The sequence below is a fragment of the Diuraphis noxia genome, unplaced genomic scaffold, assembly GCF_037042655.1.
Source record: "Diuraphis noxia isolate RWA-SAM2 unplaced genomic scaffold, SU_Dnox_SAM2 contig0003, whole genome shotgun sequence".
Taxonomy (NCBI): Eukaryota; Metazoa; Arthropoda; class Insecta; order Hemiptera; family Aphididae; genus Diuraphis; species Diuraphis noxia.
In genome coordinates, this window is record NW_028301713.1 from 74777287 (window position 1) to 74801762 (window position 24476).

Here is a 24476-nt window from a genome sequence, read left to right on the forward strand (position 1 = left end):
TAGACTTAGGTTGTGGTGTAATTAAAATGATACAATTTTAGTTCTTATGACTTCTAACTACTAGACGTTGGACAACAAAATAAAATTTAAGTTGTTAATTATAAAAAAAAATTCTTTCAAAATACAAATTCTCTTAAATCCAATAAAATATGTAATTAGGTACGTTTTATGCTTTAACTTATAAAAATGTATTTTGTGGAATGATGAATCAATTTTTTTTTATTAATCACGAACATAATTTTTCTCCGACTACACGTTGAGAGATGTTGATAAGTTAACATGTATTTCATAAGTAATATGAAATGCAATATTAATAGAACCAATTTAATGTTAAGTATAATAATTGTATATTTAAAATATGATTGATTATTTTAATTTAATATTGATAATAATATGATGAAGTACGTAATAATATTAATTATAGGAGATAATCTATTATATTTACCTATGATATTTAATATGACGTAATACATTACGGTGTACCTATTTGAATTTGTTTGAATTTTAAAGAACTTAATGGTATTTTTGTCACTCTCCAGATGTGGGCCTACGATTTTTTTTTTGTAGTATGATGTCTTATATTAACTTCCTTTTTGTATTCTCAAAATTGTAGGCATCCATAAAAATATTGTGATAGATTGTTAAAGTGGTTCCGTACATTTGATATTGAGGATCAGGGGAGCCGTTTTTTTTACTGTTCTATATGATATGTCAAATAAATATTATAGTTGATTTTGATAGGTTGAAAAATAGAAGTAAAAGAATATTTTCCGGGATTGAATATGATCAATATCTTGACAGAACTGTCATTGTGAATTTAAAACGTTTAAAAAAATATACGAATACTATAAATTAGTTATATTGGTAAAATATTTATTACACGACGTTTTTGACTATAAACTTGTTAACTCAAAAACAAAATTATAAAATGTTCGTATTAACCGTAATTAAATTAATAATTTTAATAAGATTCAAATACCGGAGACTGGGTGTTGCGAATACCTCGAAAGCAAGCGAAATAAAAGAAATTAGGGATTAGGAATTTGATCCGTTTAAATCTTTCTCCATCGATGCCTTTGTGTTTTCATCCATGAGCATATTTTCTTTAATCAATATCAGGTTCAAATAGAAGGAAACCGTATAATGTTTGTATTAAAAGTTTGGAGTGTTTTTTGCATTGAGTAGATTACTGTAATAGCTGTGTTAAATTTGATTTCAATGATAAATCATAAGTTTCGAAAAAACATTTATGAGTGGAGACGACCTGTCACAGGATAATTTACTAATAGTTTTTTTTTTTTTTTTTTCTTGTAATACGCTAGGTCAAATTAATTTTCTGCATTAAAATGTCGTTTATATCGATATAACAATATTATTTAGTTCAGTATTTATAGGTGGCTGATGTTAACTTTTAAGTCAATACGTTTGTATAAAGTAATCATGTATTCGACATGATTCATAAAATAAATAACTTAACTTAATATTTTGGACATTTCATTTTGCTTTGTAAATAATAATATACCCAGAGGTGAAAAGTTTCAAGTCCCTACAAATAAATTGTTTTTGATGTTATAATTTGAATTACAACAGTTTAACTAAAATAGTTTGGTTTCTTTTCAATATAAATTATCTTCAAATTTTTAACTCAAAATGATTGTAAATCATGAACGTATATTTTTGATATGTGTAGGTTTTTATAAAAAAACCTTGCAAGAACCTTGTATTAAATACCGAAACTTTATATTTTAAAATTTAAAATTGCATATACTTTAAACTACAAGATAGTTCACACATTTTCGTAATTTTAACGATATGAAAAAAAAATTATTTGAAGCATATTTTTGATATACACTTTTGAAGATCTATAATCGGAAAATATTAAAAATTGAAAACAAAATACAAATGGTTTGAAAATATTAATTAACTTTAAATTTCGTAAAAATCATTACTATTATCAAAAATTGCATTAAAATTCTCCAAGAAGACATTTTTTATTTTCAAGAAAGCAACTCTAGCATCTAAAAGTAAATGAAATCTTAAAATAAAAGTGAAAAGCGATGGATGGGATTCTCAAGTTGAGTAAACGCCACTCCAACATTTTATACATTATATAGAACGTTTATCTACTCACATCACGTATTTTTGTTTCTTTTTCCTTCTCATATTAGCTCCATGAAAAGCAATAATGAAAATGAGCATTATATTTATCACATGGGATGCTTATACATGGTGAAGCATGCAACGATATAATATATAGATTATAGATACCTAAATCAAAGAAAAAAACTTTTTAAAACTCTTTAATGAAAAATTCTGAAGGAAAGTATAAAATAACTATTTCAATTAAAATTATATTAAGACAAGTTGTTCAAAAATGTATAAGATACATACATTATAATATAAGTAATTTATATATCAATTAGATACGAAACATATGTATAAAGAAAATGTATTATAAACTATAACTTTGTTTTAAATTATTATAAATATATGTGTTGTTTATTTAATATAATTTTAACAGTTTGCTAGTTATATAAAGATGCATTTCTATTATATTGCAATACTTTATAGGTACATGAATGTTTTCCTATGTAATTAAAACATCTGAAAATTAATGATAAATAGTGGATAATTATTTATAAAATCGAGCCAAATTAAATAGTAAATATATTATTCAACTTGATATTTTTTTTGAATGTGCTTGTAATATTTTAAATACAATAGGTATGTAATAACAAAGAATATTTTTTTTCTTAACTTCAAACATAAGATTCTATTATAATTGTTATAAAGGATTTTTCGTATACCTATTTGAATATGATGTCTGCAGTACCTATTAACTACCTGCGTCCTGCATACATATACAAAATACATATTAAAATACATAATATATTGTATAAAAAAATAGTTAAATATGATCTACAATGAGTAAATTTTAGTTAGTTGATAGAAGACTATAAATTGTAAATAGGATATAACGATCATAACATTTTATAAGTCTAAAAATTCTGTTATTTATAAATTGTTTTTTCCAATTAATTTAAAAATGAAAGTCATAATATTGTTTCTCGCAAATAATTTAAGTTGTTTTTAATACTATAACATCAAAATAAATAATTCCCTATCCTAAATAATTTTAAGCTACACATATTAGATTCTTAAACAACGATATTATGAATGTAGTATAGTAACCACAGTTAGAAGTTCTTGGATTCTCAGGAAAGTGTATTATAATTAGTTATGAAGAGAAAAACTTAATTATACGTTTTCTTATAAATACTATTCTTCCGGTTTAACAAATCAGCCATTAGTGCTACATGAATTCATATTATGTAATTTGCTTCTAAAGAATATTAATGATCAATTAATATATAAAAAAACAATATTATAGAGGATGGTAGTGTACTACTTTATAAGGATATTTAAAAACAATATTTAAAAATATTGAAAATTTATTCAGGTTCGAAGGTAATTTGGAAATGTAAAGTTTTTTCGCTATCAATTCAAATATTATGATTATTTCAATATTAATACATACGTGTAATCCGATAATGCAAGATATTTATCAGATTGTCATAAAAAAATATTTTTAAGTTTATGGAAATTTTATTTTATATTTTACGTATCAGTCTTATGTTTCAAACGTCTTATTATTTAGGAAATTATTTTGTTACAAAAAAAAATTAATAATTCTTGTAAACTTATGTATAAAAGAGTTAATGTATTTTTCTTAGTATGAGATAAAATGTAATACATTGTTTATTTATTTATATAACTGTAAATATTCTGTGTAAAACACCTGAGGTGTTTTACATAACATTAAATTATATGCTTTATGGGATAAAGTTAAAAATATAAAAATTCTAAGTTCAAAAAGAAAACTATTATAAAGCTTCATAAATATTTTTATTCACAAATTAGCTGCTCTTAGAAAAAATAAGCTTTATAAAATAAATACATATATGAATAGACTTATTGTAAACTAAGTCAATATATTAGGGATGGCCAATAACTTTAATTTGTAGAGCTATATATTTACGAAGCTAAGCTAATTCGAAGCGAGCCAAATTAAGATGTGCTTATTAAATTAACACACATATTTTTATAAAAAATTAAGGAACATTTATTTTTGTACTACATAAAACATTATTATTTTGGTATACACACCAAGAAATTAGTTTCTACTTTTGAGATGTGCTTTTTATATTATATTAATTAATTTTACTTTAAGCTTGGTGTCAAGAGCCCCATGCGGCTCACAAGCTTCATAGTAGCTACCCCGGCAATATATGTTTTTAAAACAATATTTCAAAGGGAATTAATTTAAAAATGATTTATCTTTATACATTTAGGTTAGGTTACCATTCAAGTGTGCCTATTTCAAAACTTTTTAAAAATTGGTCAAAACAATTGACTAAATAGATATAAATATTAAAGCAATATAATATGAAAGTATATTGAAAATATTTAAGTATGTAAGTAATGTAAAAAAATATTGGTTATGCGTAGTTTTAGGTATTGTACTTTATAATGAACTACTTAGTTTCTAAAAATCATTAATTACATTTGAAAAATAAAAAACTGATTTCTATTATTTTATACATACAATTGTTTAAGTACCAAATATAAAATTAATTAAATACTAACCATGTTTTCTGACATATTTCTTGTTTATGTTATTTTTTCTATATTTTATTGTAAAAGTACAAAATCCAAATTGTCTTTCGTTCAAAGAAATAATATTGTGAAAGACAGGAAATTGGAAAGCGTTTATAACACCATTAATTTTTTAGGCGAGTATTAAAGTAAAAATGTAGTGCCCATACCTACTAGCTATAACTTATTATTAGGCAATCGGAATATGTTTCTTGTAATTTATTTAGAGGTTGAAGCACTCAATAATCTTCTACTTTAAAATATCATACATAAAATAATATAATACAAATTTACACAACTAGAACTACAAAAAAGTGCTGATACTAGAATCAGGTGGGCAACTGCTTCGGGTGTATTTACATTTGAAAGCATCGATAAATCATTACATTCAAAAAACGATACTATAGAGAACTCGGTTCACCCTTAAAAATGTTCAATATACTGTGAAAAACAGCTTTACATTTCCTTTTTTTAGTTGATGTTTTGAATTATGGAGAAAACCAAAAAAAGTAGGTACATTAATTTCTGTACTTAATTTTTAGCCAAGAAACATTTGTTTTACTTTTATTAGTTTCTGTCTGTAGAAGTATTTAAAAAAAAAAACTAAATGGTACCGATATTGTATAAATATTTGTGTGAAACTAAAATGGCAAAAACCAGAGTAATAGATACAACATTTAAAATGTTTAAAATGAACAAATTCTTTACATTGAATTGCTTTTATATCAGCTATCAAGTTATAATACCTATATTAAATTAATAACGTAACACATTCCAGTATAGTCTCAGCAATTCAGAATAATTTAAAAATAATAATAAATATTTGAATGAATTAAATTTATAATCGTATAGTAAAAATATTGAAAATTTCTAAATACTAATACATGTGATTAATATTTAAATAACTATATACAACCTATATCATAGAGTGTATAATAATATATACATTATGCTTTGTGTCATAACGATATTATAGTATAATGTTTTGACTACATAAATAAATTTGTGCTTGATAAAATAATTACTCAAGTATTTAGTAAAAAAAAGAAAAAGAAAAACTAGCTTTGCTGGTAATTAGGTGTTAAGTGAAGTAACTTCGTGAATATTGTTAACGCAGATATTATGTTACATTTATCGTACATTTAGATGTACATGTCGCTGAGTTAAGTTCACTGGGCATACTCTCTGTCGATCCTTTATGGTACCTCCACTTACATAGATTATTTTTTTCGGCATCGCTTAATATTAATCTATTAAGTGTTTTACAGATGCTCTATTCGTTATGGTATCTGGGCGATAGTATTGTCCCATTGGTTTTGTTTTGAAATTGTGGGTTTGGTTCAATGTTATCCATATTCGATGTCGTTAATGTCTCAATGATAGTTATTGTTCTGTAGTTTATTTCAAAAACAGTTTTACCTGATACAATTTTGCTTGTAGCTGGCTATATTATCCATGAAGTGGTTTATTTTAGGGTATCACTTAACACGCTAACACTTATACCAACGGTACTTTGTCTTGAGCATCCTGTTATTAAATGATACGTTTCGCTTAAGTCTACTCCCACCTTCTTTAGCATGCTAAGCTCTGTATTGGATATGCGTGTTTTTCGGATGAAAAGTAAGGCCGGTGCTATGAATTAGCTCCTTATGTTTTCCTGGTTAGTATAATTTGTAAGTTACTTCGAAATGCTATTTTCAATTTTGGCGTTGTTAAATAATTGTCTTTAAAGATCAATTTCTTGTCCATTATAGCTCCTAGGTATTTATAATATTATTCAAGATTAATATTCCGTTATTATATTTCAAATCTCTTTTTTGGTTCTCTGTTGTTAAGCTGGAATTCACTTAAATATTTGTGCTTTATTGAGTTCTATGTATATTATCTGTCAAATTTCTCTCGTGCACAAGTGAGTGTTTGTCAAACTTAATTGAACGTTTTTTCATGTGTTCCAGTTATTGCTAAATCATAACAAGAATATTTTAAATGGCTAGTAATTCACATTATAGGCTGGACATTATTGTCATTATTTGTTTGTAAACACATTTAAAAAATGTTGTTACGAAAACACTACCTTGTGTGAGATCACTTTTTTTATTAAAATTCTCTATCTGTTGTTTTTGAATTTTTAACTTTACACGAAGTCTTATGATACAGTTCATTGATGTGAATCATGGTTAATGATAATTTAAGTATCTACGTATCGTTTTATTAGTTTTTCATAAGTTTATCATCAACAAGAAAAATAAAACTTTATTTCTGATTGAAATATTTTGGTCACATAATGCTGAAATCTATTATTAATAGCCATTTATTATTTATTAACTTTGTGCCAAGAATATTAACTGGATTTCTATGACAATAGCGATCTTCAGTCATGGGAGAAATAAATAATTTATTGTTAAATTTAAATATATAATAAGCCATTAACCGGATAGTTTTGTCGTATAATTGTATATTAATGATACGGTATATCATTATGAAATATCAGATGAACAGGTGTTACGGTTACTAAAAAATTATAGCTCATGGCTAAATTACTAAATTTTAAAAGTAAAGTTTTATCTCTTTGTTCTGATGGAGAAGAACATTGCTATAGTTTTTGTGTTTGTATCTTGCAGGTAAACTTTTCCAAACAATTTCGATTGCAGCCTTGATGCGAGGCAGAAATACACAAGACTGTTAGTGTAAAAAAACCTATTGCGCATAATAATTTCTTTGTTTTGTTGTGAACGAATTATAATATGTAAAAAAGTATTCTCATTGTCTCAACTGGAATTTGGAACAAACTATGGTTCGTTTTATGGATTTATCGATTTGGCGTTATAATACAATGACTTTCAGATGTAAGAAGGAGCCTAAGTCAAATTCTCGTTATACTAGTACGATAATGAGGTAAAGGGTCGAACGTGAGATTTATAACTGTATACCTACTGTCATTGTAATGCAATATTGTTTTCAACGACAGCATTTGGAAAACAACGTCGTACAAGTATACTACAAGAATAATACGAGTGTGATGCGTAGTTTAAAACTTTAAAAATACATGTAGTTGAACCGTATTATGATGTTTGAATTTCCGTTTAAAAGAAAATATGATATTATAATATTAATGTTGTTGCCGTTTCTAGTCGGCCTCATACACACCCACACAGTCGCGTTTCTAAAGTGATCTTTTAAATAAATGTCCTATTAAAAACTTCTGATTCTCCATTTTCCGTCATCGCTGAAAATAGTATAGAAGTAGACAAAGGTATGAGGTATGCACAAATTCGCGTTGCTCTATTTAGGCGCACATGTTTCATGTTTAACTATTATAGTTTTGAGATTACGACAAGGCTGAATAATAATATCATTAAACCCGTATTATTATGGGATTAAATCAATTCGACAACAACGTGCACTTGACTTTTGCGTCGGATCACGCACAGCCATTCGTTGGGAGAATTTCATTTAGAAATGTGTATGTTTGTATGCGTTCGTGTGTTTGTTCGTCATGTAATCCCAACGTACTGCTTCATGACACGAAGGCGAGCATATTATTATCACCGCTAGCGAATCTTGGTCGATTTTCTGGCGCATTAAACACATTTAGACTATGACAAAATGTGTAAAACGTGTTTTGGAATATAGTCCGTTGCATATATACATGGAGCTCGGGGTAGGTATAGCTCTTTGTTTTATGTGTACGTATAATAATATAATATATTATATTACACACCTACGTATAGTAGGTAAGTATATCGTATAGTCGAAAAGGGATTTGTTATACAAACATTAAAAATAAATATATAAAAAAGTATATGCAAAATGGAATCCAAAATTGTAATTATGGCGTTACCCTGACGTGAATAATTAGGACTGTGCAATTTATTTCAGAACAACAAGCTCGTTGACTTCGGGCCTTAGGTCGTGATTTCACAGTTGGTTATGTTATTCGGATGATACACAAAAATAAAAAGTATTACGAGTAGTATAAACATTATTGTTTCAAAAGTTTAGAGACTCTCTTGTTGCGTTATAATAATTATTCGACGAGAGAAGACATAGATTACTAATTAATCCACTATTATTGCATTATCAAATTATTATACGAATACTCATGGTTTGTTTATGGTTAAATTATAATTATTTGGTAATGCGTTCTAATCATTGTCACTTACGACAATTCCATAATTTTGAAAAGTCATGACATCTACTGAACGTTGTTTAAACTTAAACTAATTATAGGTAATGTTGTCTAGTTTTGGAAATATATTAATATGAACTTAAGAACATTACTTAGACCATAGAAATTTAAGCTTTGGGGTTTTCACCGTTTAAAACACATTTACCAAATATTTAAACGTAAAAAAAATGTGGGATATAAAATGTTTAAATAAACAGGATAAACATATAGTTGCCTCAAAAGAAACGATTTTATTTCACTTTAATTTTTGTTTAAAATTGATTCTATATCAAATTACATGATCGTTTTGGACAGTTTAGTATACACATCAATTACGCTTTAAGTTTTTTTGCCTTTATTGGCAATGTTCAAATTCCATCTTCCACGCAAACTAATTATTTAGGTTTAACTCTTGACAAACGCCTTACATGGGGTCTCCACTTAAAAAAAGCGTAAGGCTCTCAATTCAAGACTCCACCGTCTTAGACCTTTACTCCGCTCAAAGCTCTCATTAAAAACCAAAAGAACAATATACTTGGCTCTTTTAAAACCCATGTGGTACTATGGTATACAACTTTGGGGATCAGCCAAACCCTCAAACATTAGAACTATTCAGGCATTTCAGTCTATTTATCTACGTCTAATATCAGGTGCCCCTTGGTATATTACCAATGAATCACTTCATAAAGATATCTGCATTCCAACCTTAAAACAGCCTTGCCAAAATCACCTATAAAAAAACACATAAAACATTCAGTACTCACTCTAATCCTATAATCATTCAACTTTCATCCAATCAAATTCCAGGTTATCCACCCAGGTGTCTGAAAATAAACTGGTGTAGGGACCTACTCTCTCCTCAATTCACTTTCCACGGGGTTTCGCCACTGGCCGACTTCCCTCTCCTGTCAATCAATCACCATCAGATTTACTTATTGTATAACTTGTTAATACAGATTGTAAATATTATGTTTTGTCAAATAAAAAAAAAAGTTTTTTTTGAAAATAAAAGGATTATTGTTTATTCAGAGTAGGCATTGTAAGTCACCACATAGTTAAAGAAAACATAAGAATAACCAAAATAATCAAATTAAAATATTGTACTTAACTATTAAATATAGATTATACTAAGTAAACTATTATTGTGTATGGTATGTTAGCGTGATTAAACCATATACTTAAATTGAGTGGTAGTTAGATAATTATTGAACCATTATTATTTTATAAATTAAAACTTATCGATTATATGTATTTTAGACAGTACAGAGCTTTATTTTTATTATTAAGTTATAAACCTATAATTTTTATTAATTATTGAAAGTGTTCAACAAAATATTTTTTTTTGGTGCCCATATTAGACACACCATCTAGGTTATCATTTTTTACCAAATTTTAAACATACGAGTATATCCAATGATGTTAGAACGACTTTTTAGATTAAATAAATATTTTTTAATTTTATTGTTGAGTTATTATAATTATTCGCAATTGGATTTTAAAATTTAAAAAAATTTTTCTTGGTTTTATATAAATTAATGATAAATATTAAAAATTCATACAGCGGAATACAATACAGCATCTAATAACAATATGAAAAACAGATTTAAAGATATATGATAAAAAAAATGTGGTTACTTTTTGTTAAAAATGTATACAGCTATTTATAATCAAGATATTTAAATTAAGCAATTATATTCTTATTTTTAATAAATATTTTAATATTTTTAAAGATTAAACATAGTAATTTACATTTCTAAATTACGTATGAAAAAATAATTGAAACATTGTTTTTATATTTGAATTAGCTTTTTAAAACACGGAAATAACTTTTATTTTCCAATTTTCATTTTTTCAATTTTTGAATTAGATGGTAAACATTTATTTGAAAAATAATTTATAATGGATTTTCACAGTTTTTCTGTGTAAATAACAGTAAGCAAACTTACACTTCACAACCAATATATTTTTAAATCTTTAGAACTCTACATCTATTTGTATATCACAATGGAAATGAATTATTGAACTTTTAAAATATTTGCATGAATTCGTTTTATACATTAGACTATCTCAGATTTTTAAGAAATATAAAAACAAACAACTTAGTTTTGAAATTTATTTGGAATATAATAGTTTATAAAAAACCATAGCTAGTAAATATAAATATATTTAACAAAAAAATAAATAAAAATTTATTTTAAAGGAAAATTATTAAAAACAAAATATTTGTCAGAAAAAAAATTACTGATTGGAACACACAGGATGTGATATACTATGTGTATGGTATAATGTATTAACTTATTCGCACAATAATTTTATATCAATGCTATTGTGATTTGAAAATAATATATATAATATTAGGTATTCGAAATTTCTTTGATAGATGATTTATTGAAATGATATGTATTATTAGTCATTGTTGAAAATATTATGGAAACATAATCAAATAGATATAAGTAAGCATTAGTTCGTTAATTTATAATTATAATATAGCAATTTTTTTTTTTATTAAGCTTGAGGTTTTCTTTATTTTTTCTCAATTATTTTAGCATCTAACTAGGTTATTTTATATCGTTAAGTATTTAATATTAATTAGTTTTTAATTTGGTATTGTAATGAATTTTCATGCAAATCGAACAATACAGAAAAATTCAATTAAAATTAAAATTCATATCTTGATTGAATAGTTGTATCTATGATATTCATATATTATTATTAAAATATATAAACACGTATTTTCATAATAATAACAATATTGTTATTACAGAAGACAGAAAAACTATATTATCTATATTAGGTACTAGTATTATTTTAATAACATTGATTGCATATATATTATATTCATATAATATGTATGTTAGAACAGTAGGTTAAACATTAATATAGGTACATATCGTGTAAAAGCAGTAAATATAATTTTTTGCGATATTTTTTATTATATATTTATAATAAAACATATAACTGATATAAGTATAACTTGACACTAAGTGGATTTAATAAAAAAAAAATAGCATGATATTTTGAAACTCTGTTCGATTTATATTGAAAAAATCACTTTTATTCGAGGGTTTTTCAATACTCCATAAATAAACTTCTATTGTGGAGTGTTCTACCTCTTAAATAACTTGAAATAGTACATTGAACATCATTCCTCTATAACCCTACATCGATTTTTGTACGTCAGCTATCAAGATAAAATAGAATATTTTATCAAATATGATTTGTATTTAAAAATTTTAAACAATAACACTATTAAAACAAAAATTTCAAAATTGAATAGTTATAATTTCAATAATAATTTTATAACAATTAATATTATAGTATAAACTTTTTTAGATTCTAAATGGAATTTTGAATGCTATTGATTTTACAATAACGTGCGTTTTTATTTTATGATTAATTCTCATATATACGGTATAAGTAACTAGTCGAAATAATGCTTTGATGTTTAACTTCAGTAACTCTTCTGGTGAGAAAGTGAATCTAATTGGTAGCGCGTTGAAGAGGTTAAAATTAAAAAGTAGTTTTTTAAAAATGATGGTGAAACAAAAATTTCTACGCAATACAAGTTACATCACAACTTTTTCACTTTGTCAAAAATCTCAAACACTTAATATAAGTTGTTATTAGTGAAATTAAAAATAGTGGGTAAGTATAAATAGATCTGCTATACATTAGGTGTCTAGGGAATCACTGTGTATCTATGGTCATTTTCTTTTAAAGTTACATCAAAAACCAAAATCGATTTTGTCGATAACTGATTGTTCGTAAAATTTCCTGGTTTTACCTTAATTTTTAGTTTGTTTTTCACGATTATTTAGAAAAGTATAAGAAACTTTTGACCCCCCAAAAGACCAACTAGATTTACTTTATGATCGAATGAGGTACTGAAGTCAAAAATCGAAGCACTTTTACTGACCCAAAACATGATGACAGACACAAAAAAAAACACTCATCATGGTAAAATCAATACATTCATCGCTCCGCTCAGAATCTAAAATTTTTTATGACCTCTTGAAGTTAGAATTTTGACATCATTCGTAAAAATAACAAAAATTGTATGTGTATCAAATTAATTGTGGTCATACCTATCTACTTTATCATGGTAAAAATATACTCTGTTTATTCATGAAACTCATTTATAAACATAACTTAAACTTTGACTATTTTAAATTAGTGTTTTATTCATAGTTTCTATTTTGTTTGCTTATTAGTTTGTAGTTTTGGATGTTTCTGAGAAAGAAGAAAACACATTAATTACATTTATGATAATTTAGAATATTTTGCGTTTCCCATAGAATATTAAAGAGTGGTTATCTATAGTTTATTTAATATTAAATTAATTATTTTTCTATGTTTGTTCTAATATAGCCTTAAATAATATTTACCAACTTTAAATAGATACATGATGTATGATAACACCAACTACTGCTGTGATTAGCTGAGAGTGAGTATTAATTTCGGAAACAATTTCGTTAAAATTATAAAATTCGCGTCTTTTAATCACACATTAAAGGTCGAATTAAATTCAAAAGTTTCTTACATTTTTCCATTTCATAAGCTTCACATATATTATTTTACTTGAATCGATAAAAGTTTAATTATTCTTTTAATTTATTATACCATTTATACTGTAAATATGATTTGATATACAAGTTTTTTTTTTAAACTTGTACAATCTGTAAAGTAATAATTTACAATAAGCACAAGTTATTTAAGAATTAACATAGAGAATACATAATAATATGGGATAAAGTAACGAACAATAATAAGTTAAATTAGATTATAATTATTTACATAAATTCAGACAGAAGGCTTGAGTAAAGAGTCATCATTAACGGAACTTCATGTTATATACCAGATAAAGTTTAAAAAAAGGATTTCGTTAAAATTCATTAAAAAAAACCAGCTATCATAAAATTGTACACAAAAAACTGAAAAAACTATAAATACTCGTAATCTATAAAAATTATATCCGAACGTATGAAGTTACCTATGTGGTAATTTATTAGATTTTAATTCAAATATTCATAAGTTTTAAATGTTTCAATCATTGTGACTTTAAAATTAGGTTCAAACACTTACCTACTACACATCTATAAGGAATAAAATAATAACTAGAAATTTAAAAAAATCGGGTAAGTAAGTGGATGTCGCTCTGCAGTACAGCAGATTACAAGTGGGTTACTGTAATGGATGGTATTAAAATATTTAATGATGTAATATCATTGTATACGAAAAACTATTCTGAGTGAAAACGGTTTATCAGTCTAGGATATATGTTATAATATATCAATAACATTTTATAATTTAAAAAAAAAAAAAAAAAACGTCCGTAATTATTTAATATTATAAAATCGTGAAATCGTAATTTTTTCTCCTTTACCGGTTTTATTTCGAGTACCGTTTCGAAAATCGTCGAAAAATGACCTCTCTAAAGTACTAGCTCAAGAACATTACCTTTTAGAAAAGATTCTACACTTGATATTTTTGAGCAAGTTTAGAGGGAGAAAAAGTGTTTACATAATAAAAAATAAAAAATAATAAACATCGTTGTGAAACCAAAACATTCCTTGGTCTGCTCAGAATCTAAAAACTTAAAAAACCATATTTCATAAAATTATATAATTCATATGACTATATTAGGCATTTTTAAAATAAGATGATGATTATCTTAGTTTTTATTATAACTTGTACTGAATTTTATTTTATTTTGAAACTGAATGGCATGTCACTTAACTTGGTACGTATATACACATTTTATCATAAAATAATGCACCTACCTATATTAAATTAAAAAAAAAACATTGATGTATTATTATTATTAGTACTAACCCAGGAATACGATAATTTAAAACTAGGGTTTGAAATCTGACACGTTTGCATATAACTTAGAAAACTGCGTACGTTAAATCAGGGCCGACACACACTCGTTTAAAAATACATCCATCTCATGACAAAAACATTTTTGTTGCATATTTCACTGAATTTTTATCGATGAATTTCAAATAATTACATTTAAAGCTTATTAGTTATTGGAAATTAGCATACCGTAATACTTGCAGTATATACATAGTTTCATAATGATATATCTATGAATATATTTTAATGATATTGATATAACTAAATATATATTGTAAATTATGTAGGGGTCGTTTTATGGGCTTGACATATAAATAACATGCATATTTTCTTTTAGTATTCTTTCTCCGTTCGATAAACATGTAAAATATTTTAAAAACTAATGCTATTATACTATAGCACTTTATTATATATATATCATTCCATTTGTGTATTAATATTTTACTATGATATGAGACAATAAATTCTTTAGTCATTTACAACGGAGAATACATGTCATTCACAGGTTGATAAGTATTGATTCAAGTGTTCTTTTATATGTATATATATTTACGTCCAGAGCAGACTATTAAAAAAAAATTATACAAGTTCTTAACATAAGTGTACCTTTTGGTCCAGATATTTCTTCAACATTTATATTTTGACCATCATTCTAAGAATCAAATGTCTAAAATAAATTCAATTTTAAATTATTTTTGTGAAATAAGAATAAATTTACTTTTATATTCAAATATATAATATATAATGTAATATTACATAATATGTAATAGTAATAAGTTTCAAACTAAATTATTTATACTATATTTGTATTGATGTTTATTAAATATGAATAATATTTAGAGCATTAATGAGATGCCGGATAATATTATAAATGTTTGAATGTTTGATAAATATTTTTTTATAAATCACCACGTGTATAGCATATTATGGAATACTATAGATAGTTCCATAGAGGTTAATATTGTCATACTAATTTGTATAGATGATACATCAAAAGGACTAGGTAACATGATTATTATTAGTTATACAACATGAATAGAAAATTATTATTAAACTTATGATCCATTAGAACACTGAAGGGTGAAATACTGTTGAAATTATTATATCGGAAACTACCACCAAAATTCAGTGATGGTGATTGAGTGATAGTAGATAGATGATAATAATAATATATAATCTTCGAGGAACACTAATTTTTTTGTTGAATTAGATAAATGTAAACAATTATTTTCCATGTAAAACACTAACTAAAACTAAATACAACAATAAAAAACAAATGCAATCTAAATTTATTTATTTATTTAAACATAAAATTTAAAAATAATAATAATAATCATCATAACACAAAAAATATTTTTTGGAATATTATGCAGAAGGTACGATTTTCGTTATTAATTTTAGATTGTATGTAAATCATTAGAATTGTTTGAATATTTTATTGTTGTATTAAAAGTATGTTGCCTCCAATTCGACTATTATTGTTAGGATATTATATTATAAATAATATATATTATTTAACATATAGGTAAATATCTGGGTAAATTTATAACCAATACCACATTTTACATTGAATTATTTTTAGAATAGACACTAATAATTAGTTCAATAAAAAACATTAATATATTTATTAAGATTCAATAACCATGAATATTTTTTTGTCCTCTATAAACTCAATAACTACTGGAACGTTTTCAATAAAAAAAGTTACATAAGATACGTTAAGACTTTGAGAGTAGGATGGTTTTTATACCTTATTTTTCAAGCCTTATATGTTGCTATAGGATGGTTTACTCATGAATTTAGTTTTGATTTACGAAAATCTGTCATTTAATTCAAAATTAACACTTCCATTACAGTGATTTACTTAATATCGAAGTACAGTTAATGCACAAATGACCCCTTAATACATATCAAAGCAACTATCCCAGTTTCTTTTTTAAATTAAATAAAATATATACTGAAATAAAAATTTAACCTGGTACCTAGGTAAGTTTGATTGCGATACCATTATAATATTATAGACTAATATAATTTTATAATTGTTATTATTAAGTTAAACAGGGATTCAAAATAAATATCATAAGTTGAATGTGAGAAATGTGAACCGAATGTGTACAGTCTACAGTTCACAAATACAAAAAGTAAATAAGTTTAGACACATGAAGTTTTTAAAAAAAAATGTTTAATATATATATTATATAAATTATAAATCTTGAGAAAAATAAAATACCATGTCACATACAATACGATTAACATTTTACAAGTCACGATATTGATAAAATTCTTAGGGTCATACAGTACATAAAATTTATACGTGTTTCTATAAGCATGGCGTTAATAGTGTACCATTATGTTTTATTGTTTTGGTAGTTATTTTGAAAGTATATACGTGCTTTGAAAAGAGCCACTTAAGTCCAATATATATATATATATATATATATCGATCTATCCATAAGTTTAAAAATTGTATGAAGAAAAGCGGTAATAAATTTATATTTTTATAGTTAAATTATTTTTGTTTTTGAAAGATAGTAGAATATAATTGTACATATAAATATGAGAATATCTAATGGAAATCAAAATATACAAATTGTGTATGCAATAAACTTGATTTGAGTCAAACACGAATATTGGACATAAATGGTGAATTTGATTACGTTATAACTAGATGAATGATTGGGTATAGTTCTTTACTGTGATTCTATTAAATGTTAGTGGAATCTTTTGAAAACAGAAGCAATGTATACAAGCGCACACCAAACATTTTAAAAATAATCCCTAAAATGTTTGTGTTAGCAAAGTTATTTTCGTCTTATATAGATTTTCAAGAGTGGTCAAAAGCATTACTGAAAAATATGAATATATCCATCACGTCAGCTTTCATCACCTACCCGAATTAAGTACCAGCATTTTTTTTTTATATAAAAAATATAAAAAACGATTTTCAAAATACATTTTTATTTGAACTTCGTTGTGGATGTATTTACATTTAAATTATTTCATAAGAAAATGGTTTTCACTAAATAGTTGCACACCAATACATTTTTAATAAACATATTGTTATTTGGAATGTTTGGATGCATTACGCTTAAATGGAGTCCGACCTTGACAGATTTAAGTATATTTTCACTATTACTTATACTTTTTAAGTGGATTGTATTAAATAAGTCGTTACTTAAAATAAATTAAAAATCAAAATTTACATATTCCATTAATCGTAATTTTAAGTTTATTTTCGATAAAATTTGGTATTTATCAAACTAGGTAGGCAATATTAAACACTTAAATAGTGAAATATTTTTTGTATCATATCTTTTGGGGGTCAATTTTTATAACTTCTTTGACGAGTTCTTAAAATATCAAACGTTTGTGTCATCATTCATTACTGGTTTACAAAATTTACTATTGCATTTTTTAAACAAAATATTAAGTGAAATATAGTTGAAATTCATTGAAATTTTTTATGTGACCAAATGTTTTTAAATATAAATACATACAAGAAAATTTGAAATTATTAAAATTGACCAAAAAATTTAAATAAAAAAACATAATAATTAGATAAAGTTTTGAGTAATAGTATACAATAAAATAATGCAATTATTCTAATGAAAATATTCTACAACATAAAAAAAAAAATATTAAATACCTAATTACAAAAAATATAGTCTTTGACAAATTTTTAAATAATATTTTGTTTAAAGATATTGTTACAAATTTAGTTAAATAGTATGAGTACTTCTCCTTATATTAACTTATATTTAAAATAAAATAGGTAATTTTGTATGTTTCTGTCAATACTAATGACTATTTTTATAATTTTGTTTCGCAAAATTTTTTCAAATACCCCACAGAGTCTCCAAATACTTTTCCATTTTCGAATACTCGAAAGAGGAGATGGCTCATATTATTCCACTTTTTTGGAAATGCTTAAGCTTATTACCATGATTTTTTTTACTACAAAGTGGTTGCAAATATCTGTCTCTCCACGAATTATTTGTTTCATTTTTGGATAGGGTCGAACATACTCGTATATTGTATTTCATTTTTCTATTTTTCCATTTTTCCATTTTTCCATTTTTTTTTTTTTTTTTTTTTTTTTTTTTAAAGACTTGAATGAATAATTTAAAAACTTGTTTGTATCAGTGTTGTTCAAAGTATCCTCTAACCCCTTTCCATCCTAAGATGTCTACCGTGATTCTATGACTTATAATTTTTATAATTTTTGACAATCACTCAAGGAGTATATTGTACACGTATATTTTAATGTACCAGTGTTTTGATGAGCCATATTTTAAACGTTTCACAATTTTTTGTTTTTAGCTTTTTCGCAGTTTATTCAATTAGTAATAACTTAATAATAACATATAATATTCTACCACACGGATATTTATTCAACTTTTCAACTTCCTTGTTTTAAGACATTTAGCTTATTTTGTTTGAACAGAAATGTAAACAATATTTTAGAGTTGAATTATATATACTTTATTGATATGATGATGGATTCACATTCCATGAAGGTACATAAAAAATTCCAAACTAATGACAATTAATCTCAATAAAATTACCACATTAAATAATATATTATACCAATTAGAAATCATAATAATGTATTGTATCACAAAACATAAAAATATTAAAAAATAATTTTAAATAAAATATATATTTATAAATTATAATTGTCATAGGCACTCTAATGTTTTATAATTGATAATTAACTCTGCATTATATCCGATGAGTGGTGGGTAATCATAAAGGTTTCACTACACAATCATTATATACTACATAATTTACTAGTATATGATTTCTAAACGGTATGTTGAAAATGTCACTGATATTTCGTATTATACTCAAAAACTAATAAAAATCTCCAATTACTTATAACATTTTAAAACTAACATCGCATCCAATTTACAATCTGAAAAATAGACTATGTTCAGCCTTTTTTTTATTTGATGACAACTTTTGTTTGCTTGAAAATGTGATTATTGTAGACTTAACGAAAAAAAAATATCAAGCTAAATGTCAATGTGAACCATATCGTTTCTTCGAATCCAAAGTGATTATTTTGTGTAACAAAAATGTTTTTATTCAGAATAGTCGTGCAACTATAAAAAATACAATCATGGAAAATGGTTTTTTTTTTTTACAATTTTTCAATATATCCAAAAATGATATTATTATTGAGATATCAGAGTTCGTTTTAACCTAAAATGATTCACAATGAATATGTTTGGTTTCTTGTACATATTACCATTTGGAATGATTCTTATACATAGATTACAAATATATTAATTGAAACTTATTTAAATTTATTATAATGGATATAACACGTGGTATTAAAAATAAATGTAAATTAAAATTACACGTTATATGATACAATTATACATAAATATAAAATTGAAAATAAATACAGGTAACAACTTACAAGAATAAATAAATCTGCATTATTAGGTAGGAGTAATGATAATATATATAATTACAGTGCTATTTGCTGAATTTTATTTTTGAGTAGGTGTGAAGTTAGGTAAAAGACATATATACAATATACATCAGTGGGTTATTTATTCACTATCCTCGAGATGCTCGAAATATAATGGCATTACATTTATAAAACTACACTAAAATGGCATATCACTATCTTATTGATAATTTATTTTAAATATTAATATTTTATAAGATCTCATAACTTGTATAGTTGTATCGGCAAATAAAATACATCGGAAACATCTATCCATAATTGATTTTTCATTAAACCCTTGAATAATTTCTACGAATAAATGTCATCATAAAATAATGTCATATACTCATATTTATGGTTTATAAAGTTACCCAACTCTGAAAGTTTTTAATATAGCCAAAATACAAAATAAAATAATTAATTCTTCTTTAGGTGATCATGTTTTACTGCAATACATTTTAACAGGAGTATGCGACAGATTTTACAATGACCAATACATTTTGTTCCAGTCATATAACATTAATTATTGTATATTTGTTTTTGAATTCAATTGATTATATTAATTATTTTCTTTATACAAGAATAGTGATCAAACATTAAATCACTTAAAAAATTTCAATGGAAATATGGAAACGTGTTTAGAACAGTTCTATGAACATCGTGAATGCCAATAGTTTTTTGTTTTTAATAAAATAACAAAATAACAAAATAAACAATTTGTGACCATCGATTTTTTTTTTTTTGCAAAAGTTAATTTTATGGTTATTGGTTATGACGTGACAACGAAGATGGTGAATTATTATTGGTATCGAAATATGGTGTGTGTAATAATTCACGATAAACATTTGTAGATAAAAATATGTTGGTAAATCTATCTTCTTATGATAATGTTATAATATTAAAAATGTTATTAAAGTTATTTAGCTATGATTTATTAGTCAGTTAGTGTAACACTCAGTATGTAATTTTTTTTACCTATCAGTTAGAGTACATATATTTTTATATCATGGCATTTATAATTGAAATGTTCAGTGTTTTATAATCTTAATCGTATTAAATTTATTTAAAACGGAAATCATGATAGATGTATGGAAATGTTACTAAAGTATGTTTCAAGCCTCTATGTTCGTACTGAACAGAATAATTTAAATGTTTGCAAAATGTGAACTTAGTAAACGATTATTATTCAATATTCAGATAAGGTAAATGAAAAACATACGTCTAAATATTAATAAAGATTCAAAAACTTTGGTGATATTTACATATAGTGGGATGAAAAACAGATGATTTAGTTTTTGTTGTGTTGCTATATGACAAAATATTAGTTTTAATGAGAATAAATATGTTCTCGGAATAGTGTAATTATTTAACTGTTTAAAATATTATGTTCATTAAATAATGTAATGTAAACTAACAATAAATATTATCTGTGGTTAATGAATTCTAATTAGTTATTATGGACACAATTTATGGATAGTGAATCAAATGTAATTGAAATAAAAATACTATTTATTTGCATAGTTATTACACACAAAAACGAATGTGTTTATGTTAAATTTTGTATATATTATTTTTATTTTTTATTAAAGAAATAACCCTCGGAAATTTGGCTATTAGGATAAGATACATTTATCTTATTTATTATTTTAGATTCTGAGCGGAGCGAGGGATGTATTGATTTTACCATGATGTGTTTGTGTTTTTTTTTGTATCTATCATCACGTTTTTGGGCAGTAAAAATGCTTTGATTTTCTACTCCAGTACCTCGTTCGATCAGAAAGTGAATCTTGTTGGTACTTTGGGGGGAGGGTGGGGGTCAAAGATAAAAAAATTATCAATATTTTTATAAATAATCGGGGTAAACAAACTAAAAATTAAGGGAACAACTGGACATTTTACGCACAATCAGCTTTCGACAAAATCGATTTTGGTTTTTGAACTTTGACAAATGACCATAGATACATGAAATGTTTATCGAACGTTTATATAAGTATATCCTATCCACCACGCAATTTTCAAAAAAATTCGACTTAATTTTAATAATTTATAGACATATGCAATTTTCGATCATTATTAGTTATAATGTTATTATGTAATTTTTATGTAATTAGTTATTAAAATTAATATCGATAAAAATTTATCTGTCGGGTAGAAGAGCTTGAAAATACAATACATAGCTCTTAACATATGGCTACAATAGTAGTTGAAAAATAAAATAAATGTATGGTCACAATTTTGTTTATAAGCATTCAAAGTTTGAATTTTGACAAAGTACGTAAAAATCACAAAAATTAGCAAATTATTTTAAGCTAGAAATTCATAACAAATTCTCTTTTTAATAATCTATAATATATCCTAGTCAGATAAACCGTCTCCACTCAGAATTATTTTTCGTATACAATGATAATATTATAATATCATTTAATTAAAATTTAATTTCCTCGATTACATAGTAACCCACTTTTGTAACCTACTGTACAGCAGAGCGACATCCACGACTTACCCACTTTTTAAAAAATTATTTTTAACTGATAAATTTACAGTTATATATTATGCATGATACAATTTCACCATCTGATAATTTAAATGTAAGCCATTCACTTCCTATTGAATTTCATAGAATATATTATTATATGTTGTAACTAAAAAAAAACTTATTGCAAACAATAAGAACACCACGGTGTAAGTATTATATTACCTATAAGAGTTTACATTTTAGCATTAGCCACGTTAGTGTCACTATACAAAGAATATTAATCTAGAATGTCATTACTGCAGTGTTCACTGTTTATGCGATGGTGTTATGGCGATGTTCATATTATAAAGCACAGTACACCATTATAGTCTTTCATCCATATAATGTAAACAGGGGAAATCCGTTTTAGACCGTGGAAATTTTTTAAAAATCCACAGATACTTCTACCTGAAAGCCTTATCGCATTGTCTCTCAAAAAGTGGTATGCAATTCTTTATTTTAATGCCAAAGAATAAATTAGAATACTTAAACGGTCCGTTTTGTTGTCCCTCTATGTTCTATACCTATAGATTCATAAACACCTAACTTTTTTTATTATTATTTAGTCTTTATTTTCACCTTCATTTGTAAATTTTATAATATTTTAAGCTTTAGCTGTTTCATTTTAGACAATAGACTCCCGTTATTCTCGTAATACACAATTACACTTGGATACACATAATATTATCAATGATTCCTAATAACTTAACGAAAACTCATTATAAACCGGTATACATTGACATTTAAAAACCAATTCCCATTAATCAATAATACCAAATAAGTACGGGCCAAGTGAAATTTGGTAATTTTATATTTTTGTTAATTTTACTTATTTATTACATTGCTTTTTGTCTTTACTTATAATAAAATTTAATTATTTAATTTGACACCAAAATAATTTCTAATAAGTAACGATTTAATTTATCATAATCATTATTGCAATTAGAACTAATCAGTAAGAAAAATTAATTCATACACACTATATAAGTTAAATATTTTAAAGACAATTTTAATTAAATTTTGAAAGATAAATTAAATATTTACAATATTAATGACAAATATTCTTATATGTTTATAAAATATTTGAATGTATGTATTTTTAGAGTATAGATGTACCTAGGTAAATATTGAAATATTTGGGATTAAAACTAGAATTGAAAATTTTACAAAAATGCTAATAATTTCATAAATTCTTTATTTATTTATTTTAACCTGATGGTTACTCAGCTATACACATGTAGTTATAACTTTTACTTTTTTTTATTTATTAACTTTATTGTGTCAATACACCGAGTATTTTTACAATGTCATAAATTTACAAATTTTGATCATATGTTTACATAGTATTTACAATTTTTAATTTTCAATTTTTTACAATTTTTACTAATTTTTGGATAATTATATGTCCAGATCCGTGTTTGAATCTGAGGTGTCTTCAACTTTTGCTAAAAATATTATACCTACTTCGTATTCAATATAATGGAAAATGAAAAATATATACATGTATAATTTTTATGAGTTATAATTAAATAGAACATTCAACGTAAAATTTTTAGGGGCTAGGTAAATTGAGTCCGAGATAAGTTTGGTACATTTTGAAAGCGGTAAATTGAGTCCCGGAAAAAATAAGGCAGTAGGTAATTTGAGTCCCAGGGAAAAACGATTTATATGCATTTAAAATTTAAAAATGTGCACTATAAAATTTTTATTTGTGATTTGTGGACATTCATTGACTGCATGTACCTATATGATTTTGAAAATAGCAACATGCATTTTTATTGCATAAAAAATAATTATATAATTAATAAAAATGCAATTAA

At 24.8% G+C, this 24476-nt stretch overlaps 1 protein-coding gene across 6 annotated transcripts in view; it reads right to left on the reverse strand.

Annotated features, from left to right (window-relative positions):
* The window catches only part of Nmdar2 (glutamate ionotropic receptor NMDA type subunit 2), a 316208-nt gene that overhangs the window by 26076 nt on the left and 265656 nt on the right, over nt 1–24476 (reverse strand). The window lies entirely within an intron of this gene.